At 37.8% G+C, this 17818-nt stretch overlaps 1 long non-coding RNA gene across 2 annotated transcripts in view; it reads left to right on the top strand.

Annotated features, from left to right (window-relative positions):
* Positions 1-17818, top strand: part of LOC114473244 (uncharacterized) — a 97841-nt gene that overhangs the window by 35143 nt on the left and 44880 nt on the right. The window contains exon 3 of one of the 2 annotated variants that reach the window (XR_003675234.1): positions 1015-1077. The exons of the other annotated variant lie outside the window; for it this stretch is intronic. This is a non-coding gene — a long non-coding RNA (uncharacterized LOC114473244). The remainder of the gene's footprint in view (positions 1-1014; positions 1078-17818) is intronic. 2 annotated transcript variants of the gene reach the window in all.

Raw genomic sequence — 17818 nt, 5'->3', positions numbered from 1 at the left:
ACTTTGTGAAAGTAGAAGTTCTTTAACATTATATAATATATATATATATATATATATATATATATATATATAAATAATAATATGAAAATAAATAATAAAATAAAATAAAATAATTTCAAAAACCCTTTTAAATTTTTCGGAAATATCAGGTGACCCCATTTAAACTCCAGGCGGCCCCACATGGGGTCACGACCCCAAGGTTAAAAAAGACAGATTTGGTGACTTCTAAATAGATTTATTTGTATAGTTTTTTTTTGGCATCTCACGCCTGGGGTGGGACCAACACTGACAATTTATTTGTTAATTTTCCTCTCTCTCTCTCTCTTAGTCAAGTACCCCCTGTAGTGCCATTGTGTACCCCTAGGGGTACACGTACCCCCATTTCAGAAACACTGTTTTAGAGCATCCCATTTGGCCCGCAGGAGAAAGTAAAAATGCCAGAGAAAACATTAATTCTTGTGTAAATTACCAAATAATCCATTTGTAGATGGACACATTTAGCAATTTTAATCAAACTTTGCTTTATTTTTTGGGGCTTGCATGCTTCCTTTGTTTATACCTCATAAATGGAGTCACTTTTAATTTTAAATTGTGGAAAGAATTCTGAATTTTTCCACAAATCTAGTAATTTCTCACAAACAATGACACAAAATTTGTGTAAAAAAAACCCCAGACTGACATTTTATTTGTCAATTTTCCTCTCTCTCTCTCTCTCTCTCTCTGGGTGTAGTGTCATCGTGTACCCCTAGAGGTACACGTACCCCCATTTGAGAAACCCAGCTATAGGCTAATAGCTATATTTGCATGCTTTGCTAGTTTTGGGGTGTGTTAGTATCTGGCCAGCCATGGCCACATCTGTTTGTCATGTTAGCACTTAAGCGCCTGCAGGAGCCACGATGCTAAGTGGAGACAGTCCTCTCTCCCACTTTCTCCTTCCACCCTCCCTCCTAATTACATTTGTTCATTAATCCATTTTCTGCCCACTTCTCTTTCTTGTTTACTTTCTTGCACCAGTTGGGCTTTTTCGCTTCCTACGGCCGGCAGACAGCGACCTTTAAGGAGATGCCAGAAGACTCTGTAAGACAATGTTACCCCCTCACCCTTTCACACACACACACACGTGCAGGCACGTACACATGCACGCACACACATCCACACAGTGCTGTCCCGCCCCCTCGCCTCGCTATCCCCTCAGGCCATCTCCTTCAGAGAGGCTAATGGAGTTAGCCTAATGTCTCTACAGCGCCAGTCATAAAACTGATTTGAGGCTAAAGGCTTGGTGCCGAGACCACCACTCTGCGTACAAAAAGGACATGTGAGTGAGATGTTAAAAGAGAGCCAGTGTATCGTTAGAGGGAAAGAGGCTGGGGGGCGGAGGCGGCGGCGGCGTAGGGGCAGGTTGGGGGGTAACTACGGCAACTGCAGACAATCTAATTGGTATTGACATCCTTGTCTCGGAGGAAATTTGACATCTAAGGGCAAATCATTCTATTTAGTCGCCTGAATAGTCTCCAAGGCGGGGCCTGAGGAGCACAATCACGCTGTGGCGTTGTTCTGGTCCTCGTGTCTGGGGCCGGGCTCTTCTACACAGCAATCGATCCTAATCTGATAGGGGAGGGGAGGCAGATAGGCAGTGTGGGGAGGGGAGGGGAAAAAAATGAAAATAAAATCAAAAAGCTCTGTTTGGCTAATATTTAACAAGAGGGAGTACAATCGGGCCCTGCTGGGGCGGCAGCCATGTAATGCACTTGTACTGCCGTAAGCATTGGTTAATGTATAGAAAAGCCCTGGAGTAATGGCTCTACAGTCAAGGTGGCCAAGCTTCAAAGAAAATCTGTTGCTTTAGCTAAAAGACTGCCAGGCTATAGGCCAGGGCTGTCAAAGACCTTCATTCTGTAAGAGCATCAAATATTACCACCGCCCCCCTCCCGCCCCCCAGGACACACAGACACCCTGATTTTATTATCCTCACTCCCCTGAGAAACTCATCTCATCCCTCTTTTTTGTTTGTGTGACTGACCATCAGCGTGAAAGGGTGAGGCAAAGCTGTCCATCAAAAAAAAAAGCACAGTCTTCCCTAGGGTCAGAGAGGAGTGAAGGGTTCCTGTGGAGAATGGTGTAAAGCAGTGGCGGCCAGTCTTCTTTGTCCTGTGTACCCCCCTGTGCATTTTGGTCAAATCATGTGTACCCCCTCTTCATAATTTCATGTTTTCTCAGTTGTGGAACAGCAACTTCTCCTAACATTGGTTCCCTAAGACTTAATCTACAAATTCAAGACAATGAATGTAATTTAAAGTGGAATTTCTTCATGCAACATTTATGTGATTACTTCAATAGTAAACAATTCGCTAATTATTGTCTCCTATTGTCATGTGTGATAAAATGGCCTCTACAGCATAAAATAATCATGTTTCAAAAAATTACAAGAAAATATAGTAATTTATTAAGCAGTAGTTTAATTGATAGTTCGTTGTGAATTTGTGAAAAAAAAAATAAAACTATTTCCAGATTATTTTTTTAAATTAATTGTTAGATTTTTCCAAGTACCACCCGTAATGTGCTCCTGTACCCTTAGGGGTACACATGCCCCTGTTTGGGAACCACTGGTGTATAGAGTACTGACATACTCACTTTAATGTAACTGAGTAGCTTTTAAGGGTACTTGTACTTTTTTGAGTATATTTCTAAGTCAGTAATTATACTTGTACTTAAGTACGTTTTAAAAGAAGCAATTTGTTACATTTCTACACCCAACCGTTACTGAGTAAATTATTATTATTTTTAACATGTTCTTAGTCGTACCACTTCTGATCAACGCCCAGCCAATTTCTTGTGGCAAGATTTAATACCAAAAATAAACGTGGGGGTGAAAATAAGTAGTAACTTTTACTTTGAGTACTATTTTATTAAAGGGGACATATCATGGTTTTAAATCCTTCCTTTTTTTAGATATAAATCATACAGTTGTGGTCTATATAAAGCGGAACTGCACTGCTTGGGTCTGAATTCCTCATTATTATAGCTCCACAGGCCTCTTTTCTGATGTGCTTCTGAGAGCAACTTGTTTTGGTGCTGTCTCTTTAAATGCAAATGAGACACTCCATACCCCGCCCCCTCTTCAGGTGACGCTCGGTTCAACTCCACCCTGCTCGGCCATTTTTGTAGTTTGATAGAAGAGATACGGCTATGTAGCGGCGCATAAACTTTTTATTCAGAGGTTATTTACAAAATGTCAACAACAGAAGACTTGTCCATCCAGCCTTACATGTTTGAGCCAGAGTCGGACCCAGCGGAGCGAGATGAAAATGAAGATGATGAACCTGCAGAACCCTAACAAGTGAGCTAACACAAGCACCGAGCTAACGCTAGCGCCAAGCTAACGTCACGAAATGCATTTTAAAACAGTCTTTTCCAAGACAAAAACGGCAAAATGAAATGACTAATGAAAACTTTAGACTTAAATTAAATCACGTCGGCCATATCATCAAGGATCTAAAATGAGCACACAGAGCTAACATATGAAGTCTGAAGACGGTGCAACTGCTAATGCTAACAAAACAATGACAGGGACGTCTTATCATCACACTTTTTAGCGTTATTTACAGCTTACCAAAGTGCTCTGTTCGTCGTCTCCAAAGATAGAAGGAATTGGACCCTCAATCAGACAAAGTCTTTCAGCAAATCCTTCTTTATACTGGTGGAGGTTGCTGAAGCAGTCATCCTTGAAGTGCTTCGCGCGCACAAAAATGACCTTACCCACAGATGTGGGTACATTTCCATAAAAAATAAAACTCAACCAGGCACTTTGAAAAGGTTCTGATGCTGGGAGACGTTGTAATGAAGCGTGTGGGTTACTACATCCAACAACCAAACATTTTGACTTATCCTCTCGTAACTTCGGCATCCTGGAGCTTGGACTACAAAATAAAAGCGAGAAATAAATATGGCGGATTGCTCGAAGTGTTGGACCTGGAGTTGATGTACTAATTTGGCAGTTCCGCTGCAAATACTGTGATGTAATAGTTCAAAAAACGTAATAGAGAATAGAAAAATCAAAACAGATTGAAAAACATGAGCAAAACTATATAAAGATATTTACGGAGCACCTGAAGAGACTAATTTGATTTTTTCTGTACTTCTAAGCACTCTAAATATACAACAAAATGCATTTAAGGGCTAAAAAAGTGGATTTAGCATGATATGTCCCCTTTAAGCTACTTTTTACTTGTACTTGATAATTTTATGTATGACTTACTTGTACTTGTACTTGAATACAATTTCTATCAAGTAACAGTACTTCTACTTAAAAATAAACAAGTACTCTTTACACCGCCGCTGATACAGTATATCCTACTGTATACTGTAAAAAGTAGCTCAATTAAAAAGTACTCAAAGTAAAAGTTCCCGTAACATTCCAATAAGGGTCCCTTAATTAACATTAGTTAATGCATTATTTAGCTTTAATTATTAGAACGTGTTACTTAACATTAATTACCATATCAGTTAATGCATTTATAGGCAGTTAAATAATGTCTACTGCCCAGAGTTCATTAAAACATTATGAAGCATTTATAAAAGTTTCATAATGTAATTAGTTATCCTTATGTATACGCATTACTTATCATTAATCAATAATCAATGTAATAATGTCTCTAGTATTTAAGTATTTATGAAGTTTATTAAGTAAGGTGTTGCATAACATTAGCAAAACTGACAAAAAAAAACATTAATACATGTATAGGAGTGCCTAATAAGGCATTAATGCATTAATTAAGGGACATTTATTGTAAAACGTTACCAAGGTTACGAGATACTTTCACCCCCCCACACATTTATTTTTGGTAATAAATCTTGCCACAGTTCCTTTGAATACAGTAAACATCTCATGTATAAACTGCACGAATGGAACCTAATTTATTTTCCACAAAGGCATCTGTACATAATAATATGTTAATAATATATTTTTTAAATTGTACATTTAAAAAATATAAATAAAATAACACCAATAAATTCAATTCAAATTAAAAAATAAATAAAAAATTAGGCTTAAATATAGCTACGTTTATGAACTCTAAAATTGACAACATAACCAGAATTCTATGCTGTTTTGGCACATTTAATCTAGTTGGTCGTCTATGATGTGATGCATTTTATTGTTGTCTGGTCATCTCATTTTTCTTGTAGTTTCACAATGTCCGTTGATCATTTTAAAACCGAAAATATGAATTTATTAATTAACTGTTTGGTTTCGAAATGTAACAAATTATTTTTTTTAAAACATACTCAAGTACAAGTAAAATGAATGATTTAGAAATATACCCATAAAGCGCATTGAGATTTTGTTGTAATTTGCTTTATATAAATAAAGTTTCATTTATTTGAATAAAAGCAACTCAATTACAGTAACATGAGTACTGTACTTTTAATCCATTACTTTCTTTGTTTTTTTTGCAACTTCTAGCATACAAACAACTTATGAATGCAAGAAAGTAAAAAAAAAAAAATGTATTAAATAAAATTCAAAAATACAAATAAAATAAAAAATAAAATAAAATAAATAAATAAATAAAATTAAACAGAAAACAATCATTTGAGTGAGGGTAAGCTTTTTCAGGGGCATTTCCTGGGTGCATTTTACTCATTCTCAAGTGATCCCATTAATTGTTGTAATCCATTACTTTCACCTCTGCATGCAAAGTTAAAAAGATCCTCTGCAGGCAAAGATGTTCACCATTCCTACATGATGTAAAACCTTTTAAAACCTCTGGGCCTTAATCATACTGCAAAATGTAATCTTATCATTGCAAGAACTGTGTTAAATCACTTCCAAACAACAAAATGTTTCCAAGTTTTCCTTCTGGGGTCCAAAAGAACCCCTTAAAAATCACTAAAAACAGGAAGAGGAAGAATGACGGCTTCGCTGTCGTCAGTCATCAGCTCGTATCCTTTTATCTGTCTGCATCCCTGAAAGCCAAGTCTTCTCAAATCAGTCTCTTACTATAAACTTGTCACACTTGTGTACAAGATGAAAGAATTCAAAGTTCAAACTTATCTTTATAGACATTTTTACGGCTGCAGTTTTATGAAGTCCATTTTCTTCAAGTACAATCAACCAAATCTCCACGACTTTAATCTTAACTCCTTTTTTTACACGCCGGCCATGTTGTTTTGATTTTTTACATACACCGAACCATATATTTTTCTATGCACAGAACCTCGTCTGCCAGCCATTATATCACACAAATTGCTGATCGTAATTTGTAAAGATTTTAAACTTTTCAAAGTAAGAAGAAGATAAGCAATATGTTAAGGGTTTATTTACTTTTTTTCAGTAAATTTACTTTGATCTCCTGACATGTTTTGACTGACAGTCTGCTGATTGCTTTGATGCGTGACTTCCGCATAGAAATTCCAGGAAGTTCTTTTTGTCTTATTTTTGAATAGTATGTTAATGTTTCATTTATACAGACAACTTTTCTTTAGAAAATTGACTTTGATCTTCTGACAGTCTGCCAGTCTACTTTAGAGGCATCTGCTGATCGCTTTGACGTTACCTTGACTTCTGCGTAATAGTTCCAGCAAGTTTATTTTCAGTCTTCTTTTTGAATAGTATGTTAAGGTTTCATTTATTCAGACAACATTTTTTTTGAGAAATTGACATTGATCTTCTGACAGTGTGCCAGACTTCTTTGGAGGCATCTGCTGATCGCTTTGATGTGATCTGAAACATGGAAAATAGTTGTCTGAATAAATGAAAGCTAAACATATTATTCAAAAAGTAGACTTTAATGTGAAAGTCAAGGAAACATCAAAGCAATTACCTGACACCTCTGAAGAACACTGGCAGTTGACAAACAAAACATGTCAGGAGATCAAAGTAAATTACCAGGAAACCAGTTGTTTGAATAAATGAAACCTTAACATATTATTAAAAAAAAACTTGCTTCCATTTTCACATGGACTTCAAGGAAACATCAAAGCAATCAGCAGACGCCTCTGAATAACACTGGCAGTTGACAAACGAAACATGTCAGGAGATCAAAGTACATTTCCAGGAAAACAGTTTCTGAATAAATAAAACCTTAACATGTTATTCAAAAAGAAGACAAAAAGAACTTGCTGGAATTTTAACACGAAAGTCAAGGAGACATCAAAGCCATCAGCAGATGCCTCTGAAGAAGACTGGCAGTTGACAGTCAAAACAAGTCAGGAGATCAAAGTAAATTTGAAAAATGAAACCTTCACATATTTAAAAAGAAGACAAAAAGAACTTGCTGGAAGAAGGTAAACAGTTTAGGCACTGTTTGGTTTTGTGTGTCCTTCAGGGTTACAGGGTTTAGATTTGAGTAAAATTGCATTTACAGTGCGGATTACGTTTATTGAGTTTGGAACACGAAGTTAGCGATAAGTGGTGAAAATTTACTCTAATTTTACAGTTTAATACAAGTAAAAGGTCAATTAGATTTGTCTACGATTGTAAATCCTGAGCTAAACGTTTTCCAGTGTGACTGCAAAAGTTCATGTGTGTGTCGGTGTGCATCCATGTGGGTTAGTGTGTGTCTGTAAGACGAGCAGAGAGCACCTTTGTATCTGTGGAAGTATGTGACGGGGCTGCAGGGAGCTGATGGCTGCAGATAGTCTGAGATACTTAAGTCATAAAAGTGTGTCTCGGAGCCCTAAATGTTGCAGGCTCTGGTGCCTGATGTTATCAACGGTTAAACAGTGGCCGCTCTATCAGGACATGAGGAGCGCCGAGAGGAGACATTCCTGCGTGACGAGCTGGTGTCAGGCCTGTGGCTCTGACTGAGACGGAGCCGCACAGTGTGGACTACAGGCAGACAGTTGGGGAGTGGCGTGGGCGGCTACTACATTACAGAGCAGGCTTCTGGATTACATGCGGCAGGGTGTTGCTGGGGCTTTGTCGTGTCGCTCAACTCGATGAACAGGACAGCAAGAGGAAGCGCACAAGTCCAAATAAAGTTTAGTGTTTCAATGTGCATTCATTCATGCTCGGAGCCAGGGTTTGAGTCATCGACTGAACAGCCCTTTGATCTCCTTTCACATTCAAATTTGTTATCATTTCACTGTCTTTTTTTGCAGATGTGTCAAATAACTTTAGCTGTGAAAGTCAACAATTACACACAATTCAGTACTTTCACCCTTCATGCTCGGAAAGATTTTTCTGTCCACTAAGCTTGTTTATTTGTCCACTGACCAGAACTGAAAATGACTCTGGTAAAATTGAAAGTCCTCCATTAGAAAACCACTTGAATAAAAGTATTAACACAGCTCACATTAAATGTACTAAAGTGTCAAAAGTATGTTGTGAAAATAACTTGCTGGAATTTTTACGTGGAAGTCAAGGAAGCCGCTCTAAAAAGAACCTAAACACAAAATATGTCATTGGGTTTTGTTGTTTCAAGCAAGTTTCCATTATTTTACTTAGAATAAAGTTTATGTAACATGAGGTTCAGGATATCTATCTGAACATTTTGTCGTCAGAATTAAATAAGAGCACTTCATAAGTGAGTCTGACCCTGACAGCTTCTGTTTTCATCCTCCTCTTTCCCTCATCCTCCTTCAACAGTAGTAGCAGGCTTCAGCGCAGAGGTCAGAGGTCGTATGATAGAGACGCAAGAGGGTATCAGCACCTCTGGGGCCTCTGTATGCCAGCAATTGTCACTGGCGTGGATTAGTTTTTGTATCCTGTTACAGGACTTTTATTCCCGTGGAGTGGAGTTCAGCATGGCACTGGGAGCCAGCAGTGCTGCTGGGAGCCCAGTGATTTATGTGTTGCTGAGTGAGAGCAGCAGGTTCAAGTCAGAGGTCTCCGGGCAGGGTAGCACGCCACATATGTGTGTGTGTTTCTGCTGGGGTGAGTGTGTTTTAGGCGCTGCCTGTCCTGATAAACATGAATGTGTGTGTATGAGACGCTGCCTGAGGGCCAAACCAACACTCAGCAGGGAGCCTTGGTCTGTAGGACTACTGTGAGCATGACTAAAAGGCTTCTGGTTATCTAAAATAAACTACCAGCTCCTTGAGGAGGGTGATTGGTATATCATGATAGTGAATGATGACTTTTGATGTCAAGCTATACAAGGAACATAAACCTGTCAAGTTTTAGATTTGAAAATATGGGACCACCCCCAAACAAACTCCAGTATCCCTTATGTTTTAAGACAGATGTACAAAAAATCTAGAATAGCCACTTGTCAACCACTTACTAACTACAGTTAGATGATTATAATGTGGTAGGTCTACCTTTGTTGACATTGAAATGTTGTGAACATTCCTACATTAAACACAGCCTAAATGACAACATAAAAGGGTATATGAAGCACATAAGTTTATCCAATATACTAACAGTTCATATACAAGTCAACAAATTGCATATTTACTGTTAATTTTACATTGCATGTCTTTAAGTTAGGCATTTACATTTTATTTTCATTACATCTTTTTTTTATATATAATTATACAGATTTGTTGCAGTCTTTACATCCTTTAACTACGGTGGCTATCATATCATAATACCCGCCCGACTGTCCGACTGTAATACCGGCCCATCGGAAACACTTCCGTTGTGGCCGGTTTGCATTCGTGTTGTGACCTGTTTGCATTTGTGTTCGTTTCTGTAAATTCACCTGACACTTCCCAGCCACCGTATTTAACACTTTTTTTTGGAAGGAGTGTATATTTGTGGCACTTGTGCCCGGTGGATTTTTCATGCTGACTTCTGTCGTTCCTTCGTCTGTGGGCGACGCTAAAATCTCAGTTATGAATCTTACAGAACGTGTAACCGTGTCCCATCCTGCTCCTCTTTAGGAAGGTAAATCTACTGTCTCATTTTCCAAGGAATTTACACGACTTCTTTGTTTTTTCTTACATCCATTCATCTCTCTTCTTAGTTGTTTCCGGCGTCACGGTCTGAGTTTACCTCATACTGAGATCGATTATGAGCATGCGCACTACCGGAAAATGCATTTTTGCTACTTCCGCCGTTTTGAGATATAAAATTTAATTTCAAAGCAAATGTTATGTGACGAGTGCTGAATGGCTCCTTTTCTTGGGCAAAAATGTACAACTGCTCAATACACGAGGCAGGAGAGGTTACATCGCCACAAAGAAATGATGCAGGTTAATTTTCTTCATGGTGAAGGGTAATTTATTTTCCAAAAAAACATGAATATAATACACATTGCAATAAATAACAGTTAACGTAATGTAACTTTACAATAATAGGTTGTTGTATTTATATAAATTTGATCATGACATTCATATTTTTTTTGTCATTGGTTGTTTTTTTTTATCGATGATCTACTGATTTGCTGTTTTAAGCATTTTTTAAAATCAGTACAGCAATGGTTAATCCAGCACGGGTACATTTCAGTACGTAGCAGTCACGTACTGAGATTGTAAGAGAATCTCAGCACGGAGATAAACTCAGACCGTGACATCGGGTTTGTTCCCGCCGTTGGCACTAATCTCCCGAGGCAAGTGGCAGCGTTCAGTTTAGAGAGGCAGAGGAATGATTTTATTTATCTTTTAATTATTACTACATTATAATACAGGATATTTACGAGAGAATAATAATACGGGAGGATGGCGGAAAAGAGAGATAAAATATGGTAGTTTCCCAGCATAAACGCGAGACTTGACAGATATGCCAAGAAATAAGAAGAAAATGTTGTCATGCATTGTCACGTGAGCTTCAAAAGCCACTGACTGGATTACTTCTCACTGCATCTGTCACTTGGCTTCATTCATCATCTGATACCATCATGCAAAAGTGGAGGAATGCACTTCAGAGCCTGAGAATGAATTGCTTTGGCACCACTAGTGAGGTCAATATTAACGCTGTGGCAAAGTAATGGAATTGTACAACTGTGGGAGATAATTGAGTAGGACAACAAGTGGTGGTGGTATTAATTAATTTATTGTCATGTTCGTTTCACTTTGAATTGAAAAGTGAAGCAAAATGTTAAACATTATATTCGTACGTCCTACTCGTAGTTTCCTCTCAGTTTTCTAACTCATAGTGTAACTCTTTTCCCACAAGTCCCCCATCAATCAATTAAAGTTTAGTTAACTCAGCGTGCACTTTACACACACGCCCATATCCATATCAATATTCCTTTGAAATCTGATGTCCTAAAAATCTTCTCGACAGTATGTTTTTTTTTCTTTTTTTTTTTTTGGACCCCAAGATATTTCAAAATGGTGCATCTGTCCAGTAGTTTGCTCAGCCATCTGGATGAGATGGGACATAGAGAAGATGTTAATGCACTTCATGATGAGAAAGGGGATGACACCTTTGACCTAGCCTAGCCTTTGACCTCAGCAGCCGATATGGAGTCACTGATGCTATAGGTTTCCTATATCGAACATATGCTGGCAAAGCCGAGTCCCTAAAAGAAATTTGTTATTGGTCATGCAGCTACTCCCCCGTGTTTTAAACAGCCAGGCTGTAAGAAAACAGATATTTACTCCACGGGCTTTCTATTTGATTAGACTGAAAAAACATTGACATGCATATTGGATATGTTGCCACACATGTAGCTCACACACAATAATGCAAATCTAGGGTTTAGACATCTGAACAATTTTTTTGTGTTTACTTTCCACCTTGTTTGGTATCGGTGTGTGAAGAGAGCAGAGGAGATAGAGTACGCACGTGTTGCTGAGCCAGCAAAGTTTCAACTTCAGCTCATTTCGACTGTAAGGAGATCTGACCCTAAATCACTACTGTATTTCCACGAACCACCACCAGAGTGACAGAAGGAAAAAACTCTAACACCCTGTTTACTCCCCAACAGAAGTGAAAGTAATGGATTACAAGTACTTAACATAACTGTAATTTAGTTACCTTTATGGGTACTTGTGCTTCTTTGAGTATATTTCTAAATCAGTAATTTTACTTGTACTAAAGTATGTTTTAAAAAAAGTAAAGTATTTCATTACTTTTCTATGCCCAACCTTTACTGAGTAAATTATAGGTTTTTGTTTTAAAATGATCAACGGACATTGTAAAACTCAAATGCATCACATCATAGCCGACCAATCAGATTAAACGTAATGCATTGAAACAGCATTGAAAAGTATTGAATGTCGGTAATAAATTTAGCTATACTTAGAGCCTGATCATTTCTTTTTATTTTTAATTAAATGTATTAGTTTTACTTTATTTATAAAAAAATAATTGTTCATTTTGACAAACTTTTTCTTTTATACAGATGCCTTTGTGGACAATAAATTAAGCTCCAATTGTGTGTGTTTTTAAATGTTTTTCTTTGGCCATTTTGAAATTGCCTTTGTCCCATTTTTGCCCCTTTTTCCCAAAAAATTGACAATTTTTAGTTTTTTTTTTTTAGATTTTAGCTTCCTGTTTCCAATTAACATCCCCCTTTCCTAATTTTTGTCCTTTTTTGCAAGTTTTTTTTGACACTTTCATTCATTTTTTGTCAATTCTCTAACCATTTTTGCCACTTTTCATCCAAATAAGCTACATTTTGCCCAATAAATAACATTAATTTCCTTTTTTCTATACATTTAGCCTCTTTCTGTTCCATATTTTTGCCCTTTTACGTTAATATTTGCCACATTTTGCTCATGTTTTGCCACTCTTAACTGCTTATGGCCCATTTTTGTCACTTCACTCTTTTCTTGCCAAATTTTTGCCACTTTAGGACCATTTTTGCCACCTGTTAAACATTTTTTGTCACTTTACTTACACTTTACTCATCGCTGTTAACTGTTTGTATACCTTCTCGGAACGACTGCTCACCATATGGCTGGCTTTGATTGGCTTGATCACCATTCAATCAATCTAAATCGACCAGTACGTTTTCAGGGGGATGAATTTCTGTTTTTATGAAAGTGCGTATGTTGCATCCCTCGCATCCCCCACGGGTGAGAAGCGCCTGGCTGTGACTGTTCCAGTAGTCGGTGCATTGACATTTATAATGTGTTTCCCTGGAGATGCAGCCCAGAAGAGCAGAGTTGCTTGAGTCCAGCATTGGTGGCTGAAGTGAAGGATGAAGGTGAAGGTTTGATCCCTTTAGGTGTAGGATCATGACAGCTGAGCTACTGTAAGTGGTGCCTTTTGGGGCAACAGCAGGTCACCTTTCATGGCAATTTGATTAGAAATTATAGCGCTGTCACCCCTGACCTCTGACTCTGTACAGACTCTTGTCACGGGAAGACATTTCAAGCATATTTATTTGTGAACTGGGGCCATTGCTCCAGGATAATGTAAGATAACAACCCTCCAATGAATCTGTCAGAGAGGATTAGAAAATCAATGAAAAGATGGTGAGATTGAAGTAGCTGTTTTTCATTTATAAAGCAATGGTAATCACACGGCGACTGAATTAATCAACACACATTAGCAGAAATATTATGATCCAACAAAATAATTAAAGTCTTTTTAGCCAGAGGTGAAAAACTGAGCTTCTACCTCAGTGTACAATAATAACAACAACTCATGCATTACCATTTCAGTTATTTATTGTTGTGCATTTTAACTGACATTATATGTTCAGAGATACAAATATTTAAATAGATATCCGAGTGTGTGTGAATGTGCTTCTCTAGCTGTTTCCATTACAGTTTTTCCCAAAAAAAGTTTCGACAAAGTAGACACTGCATTCCTTTGTTGTTTGCTGTCTAATGAGGTAGTAATAATTTTAAAGTATAAAGATAAGAAATGTCTCAGTCTCAGCGGAAAAAGTGTTTCCATAGCACTTTTGCGATACATTTCAATATTGAAACGTCTGAACTACCTCCTCCTGAAAACGTAAAAACCTTTTAGCGATGATGGAGTGATTTTTTATTTTTTTTTTTTTTAATACAAGTGTTTTTAATACCAGTTCTTATTTGCGCTATTTAGATTTTGCACATTTCCAAGGGTAATGGAAAACGCCTAAATCATGGTACTGCGTAAAGTCGACGCCGTAGCTACGCGTGGTCCTCTGCGTCAACACAGACCTCTCTGGAGTAACCTAACGCGCATCTCCCAAAAATCTTGACTACACCTCAAAGCGACGCAGACCGCAAGGGCTTTGATTGGTCCGCTCTAAACCTCTTCCCATGTCATTGCTTTTTCCAATCGACCCCCATTTTTAAACTTTTTGAGGAGCGATTTGAGTCTTGTTTCGACAATGATTCAAGTTGAAGATACTTAATGGAATGGTTCACGAAATGAAGATGTAAGTAAAAGTTTTCCATATTTTTTCAGATCGCATTTTTCCTTGTTCCTATTGACGTTTTGAACATCTCTACCAAAAACTGAGCCTATATAACTTCGGTAAAGGGTGGAACAGTTTTTCACAATTTCTATTGATCAACTGAAAAATGTGTAATTTTCACAGATATCCAAAACTTGAACGATATAACAATAACTACGGTCACTAATAGTTTCTCCCTGTATTTATACTGAATTAATAAAAACATTAGAACAGTTCAAGCACTATTCCTGAAAATGAATGAAACTCACCTTAAGCTCCTATAGACCCATGCAACCCCGTATAAGTTGCAGTACAAAGGAATGATTCATGATTTCAATGCTAATGTCATTCTGGAAGAACCAGATTAGGAGTTCTAGTTGACCAGTTTCATCCCAAGGACCCTCTGTTTGACACCTCTGGCATAATTAAAATTAATTTCAGTAGTTGAGCAATTCATTTTCATTTCGAGGACAGCGAAGGTATGTGTGATTAAATTATAGAGCTGTCTTCATTTCCTTCTCACATCCTGTGATAGAAGTGATAGCTATCTTTCCTGGATGCATTTCCAGTTATGTGGGCAGACCTGTGTGCTAAACATTGACCTTGTGACCTCTGCTCATGACCCCTGACCTGTGATGTTGACCCCTTGTACAGGGGGATGGGTGTCTTCTATATCTCGACTGGCTGTCTCCATTGACTACCTGCCAGGCACCTGCTCTGAGAAATGAAGCCAACGCGAATGCCTCTCTTGGGAGCCTTTTGGGCTCAGCAGACAACAAGGGTTGGCCTCAGCTCTGCATTTGAATAGGCCTTGAGTGGCCCTGGTAAACCAATCTCCCTAATTATCTATTGAAAGAACATTCTTTTTCCTTGCCCAGTCATTACCTTGATTTCAATTGCTGAAAAGTAACATGGAGGAGCTAAAAGGGAAGAAGAAGGGAGGGAAAGGATGTGGAAAAATACACATGCACATCGGTCCGTGCACACTTATGACAAATAATAAACCGCAAATAGCCCATGTGTCTTCCCTTTTAATTAAGAGTGTTGATAGGCTAAGGGTGCAGATTTGGGTGATAGGTAAAAACGCGAGTCAAGGCATTGAAAATAAATTAAACATGACTAGTGAGCAACTTGGGGCAATTGGGATGAGTGCCAAAAGAATTCCTTGGGAGTCACAATAATGTTGGTTTTGATTTAGATCTCTAGAGTAATGATAATTTGATCAACACCACAACTGTGTAAAATGACGCCATATAGTCTCACTTTTGAAACTAAAGGGTCATCAGAAAGAGACAAAATGACTTATTTCCTTAAACGCATCCTGAGGGCAATTGCTAAATAATGACATACAGTCACTGTCCCACCGTCATCATTAAAAACTACAACTGAAATGATATTGGAGGGTTAGGGTCTTTGTGTTGGATTTCAAGTGTTTCTAGTTAAAACACAATTAGTTTAGTGGTTATAATCATAGTTATTGGCAGGGGTGGACTGGGACCAAAAGTCAGCCCTGGTATTTTGTGTCCAGACCAGTCCACTACATTATCAGCGACACCATGTAGAAGCTGTTATTAAGTCAGTGATTCTCAACATGTGGCTCTTTATGTCTTAGTTTTTATTATTATTCCCCCAGACTAGAAACCTTGAAGGGGAGGCTTTAACCCCTTTTACCTTTTTCCTTTGGCCATTTTGCAACGTCCTTTGTCCCATTTTTGCCCCTTTTCAAAACTTTTTTCAGACTTTAGCTACTGTTTGCTAATGAATAGTGTTCCCCCCCCCTATTTTTTGTTCATTTTTGCAAGTTCTTTTTGACACTTTTATCCGATTTCTGTCCTTTCTTTAATTCTTTGGGCCACTTTGCATCCAAATAAACTTTTGCGCAGTAAATAACAGTCGTTTCCTTTTTTCTCTACATTTTGCCTCTTTTTGTTCCACATTTTTGCCCTTTTTCACTATTGTTTGCCTCATTAAGCCTTTTTTCACTATTGTTTGCCACATTTTGCTCGTTTAGGCTACCCTTTGCCAATACACACCACCTGGTTCCTCTTTATTTGTCCATTTTTGGTCACTCTTGCCACAGTTTTGGCCCATTTTCAGTCACTCTTCACTCTTTTCTTTCCATGTTTTTGCCACTTTTGGCCACCTGTTACCATATCTGCCTCAACTCACTCTGAAAAGTAGCAGACCAGACCGGCCCACTTGGAGTCGACGGCCCACCAGGATGATGCCCGGTATACCAGATGGCCAGTCCACCCCTAGGTCTTTAAATTATTGATGTATTTGTTCAGTGGTCGCAGGGTTTGTTTTTCAAATCCCAGATTTTAAAAACATGATTTTAAGTTCATGTTCTCTTTGAATAGATTAATTTTACCTGGAATATCAGTAGTTGTTGTTACTATGTATTAGACTCATCCAAGATGTACTCTCCATGCTTTCACAATGAATGTAAAATAAAAGAAGCTAGGAAAGACTTCTATCTCAAAGAAGACCCTGAACGATATATGCAGCTATACATTGAAAATAGATGAATCAATTACTATCCACTATGTTACATTTTCTGTTTGTGTTTTAGAAGTTCTGTATGAACACTTGAGAAAACACACAATTCTTTCATCTTTGTGATAAGTTTGAATAGGTTTTGTTTTAATAAAGAATTGTGTTGCCGTGCAGCAGTTACCATAGTTAGGACTATCTGCGTGCTGCACTTCTGGGTCAAGGGCTTGGAGACAGTCGCTCAAGAGCAGGCTCTCAGGACACGAGGGTGGTTCTCGGAAAGCACTCAAGGCTTGCTTGCAGTCACTATGTAATGGAGGAGATAAGACTAGACAGAGCTTCCCTTTGAAACTAAATATAGGTTATGACTAGAAGCATTTAATTTGTCCCTCATCCTCATTATGTTTAAATGTTTTGTTTTTGTGTGATAGGGACAATGCGCCAGTGTTTTAACACTTCTAATTAAAAAGAACACAAAGACCAAGGGTTGATTCACTCCAACCACTGATGGTTTACAAAGAGGATGCTCTTTCTGCTCAAAGTTTGATCATGGCTCTTGCATGCTAATGCATCGATTATCTAAACTAGGGGTTTTCATCCTTGAGCTCAGGACCCCATTTGGGGAGGGGGTCGGCAGATAACATGAAGAAACTAGGATTTTTAACAATTGAAGCCCATTTTTGTTTATTTTTACCCTTTTTCTGCAACTACACCAATCTTGCCATTTTTTATCCTATTTTCATCACTTTTTATTATCATGTTTTCGCTCCTTTAATGAATTTTTGTTACATTACTCCCATTTCTGCCACTTTTCAATCAAATTATTTCAATCTCTATTCTGCATGTTTTCCTCTTTCAAGATAGTCACGGCACTTATACTCTTTTCACCCCTTTTCCCACCAAATGTTGCACATTATTGTAACTTTGACCTGTTTTCACCATATTTCTGTGGTTTTTAAAAACTAGTTTCACCATCTTTTCCTCCATTTTTGGTCACTTTTAACCCATTTGATTTACATCTTTAAGATGACTATATACTAGGGTGCAAATATTAATAATAAATCTCCTGGATAACCGTGGATATTATTTCAATGAATAAA

The sequence above is a fragment of the Gouania willdenowi genome, chromosome 12, assembly GCF_900634775.1.
Source record: "Gouania willdenowi chromosome 12, fGouWil2.1, whole genome shotgun sequence".
Lineage (NCBI taxonomy): Eukaryota > Metazoa > Chordata > Actinopteri > Blenniiformes > Gobiesocidae > Gouania > Gouania willdenowi.
The sequence above is the reverse complement of the archived record's forward strand: the minus strand, read 5'-3'. Positions and strand labels throughout refer to the sequence as shown.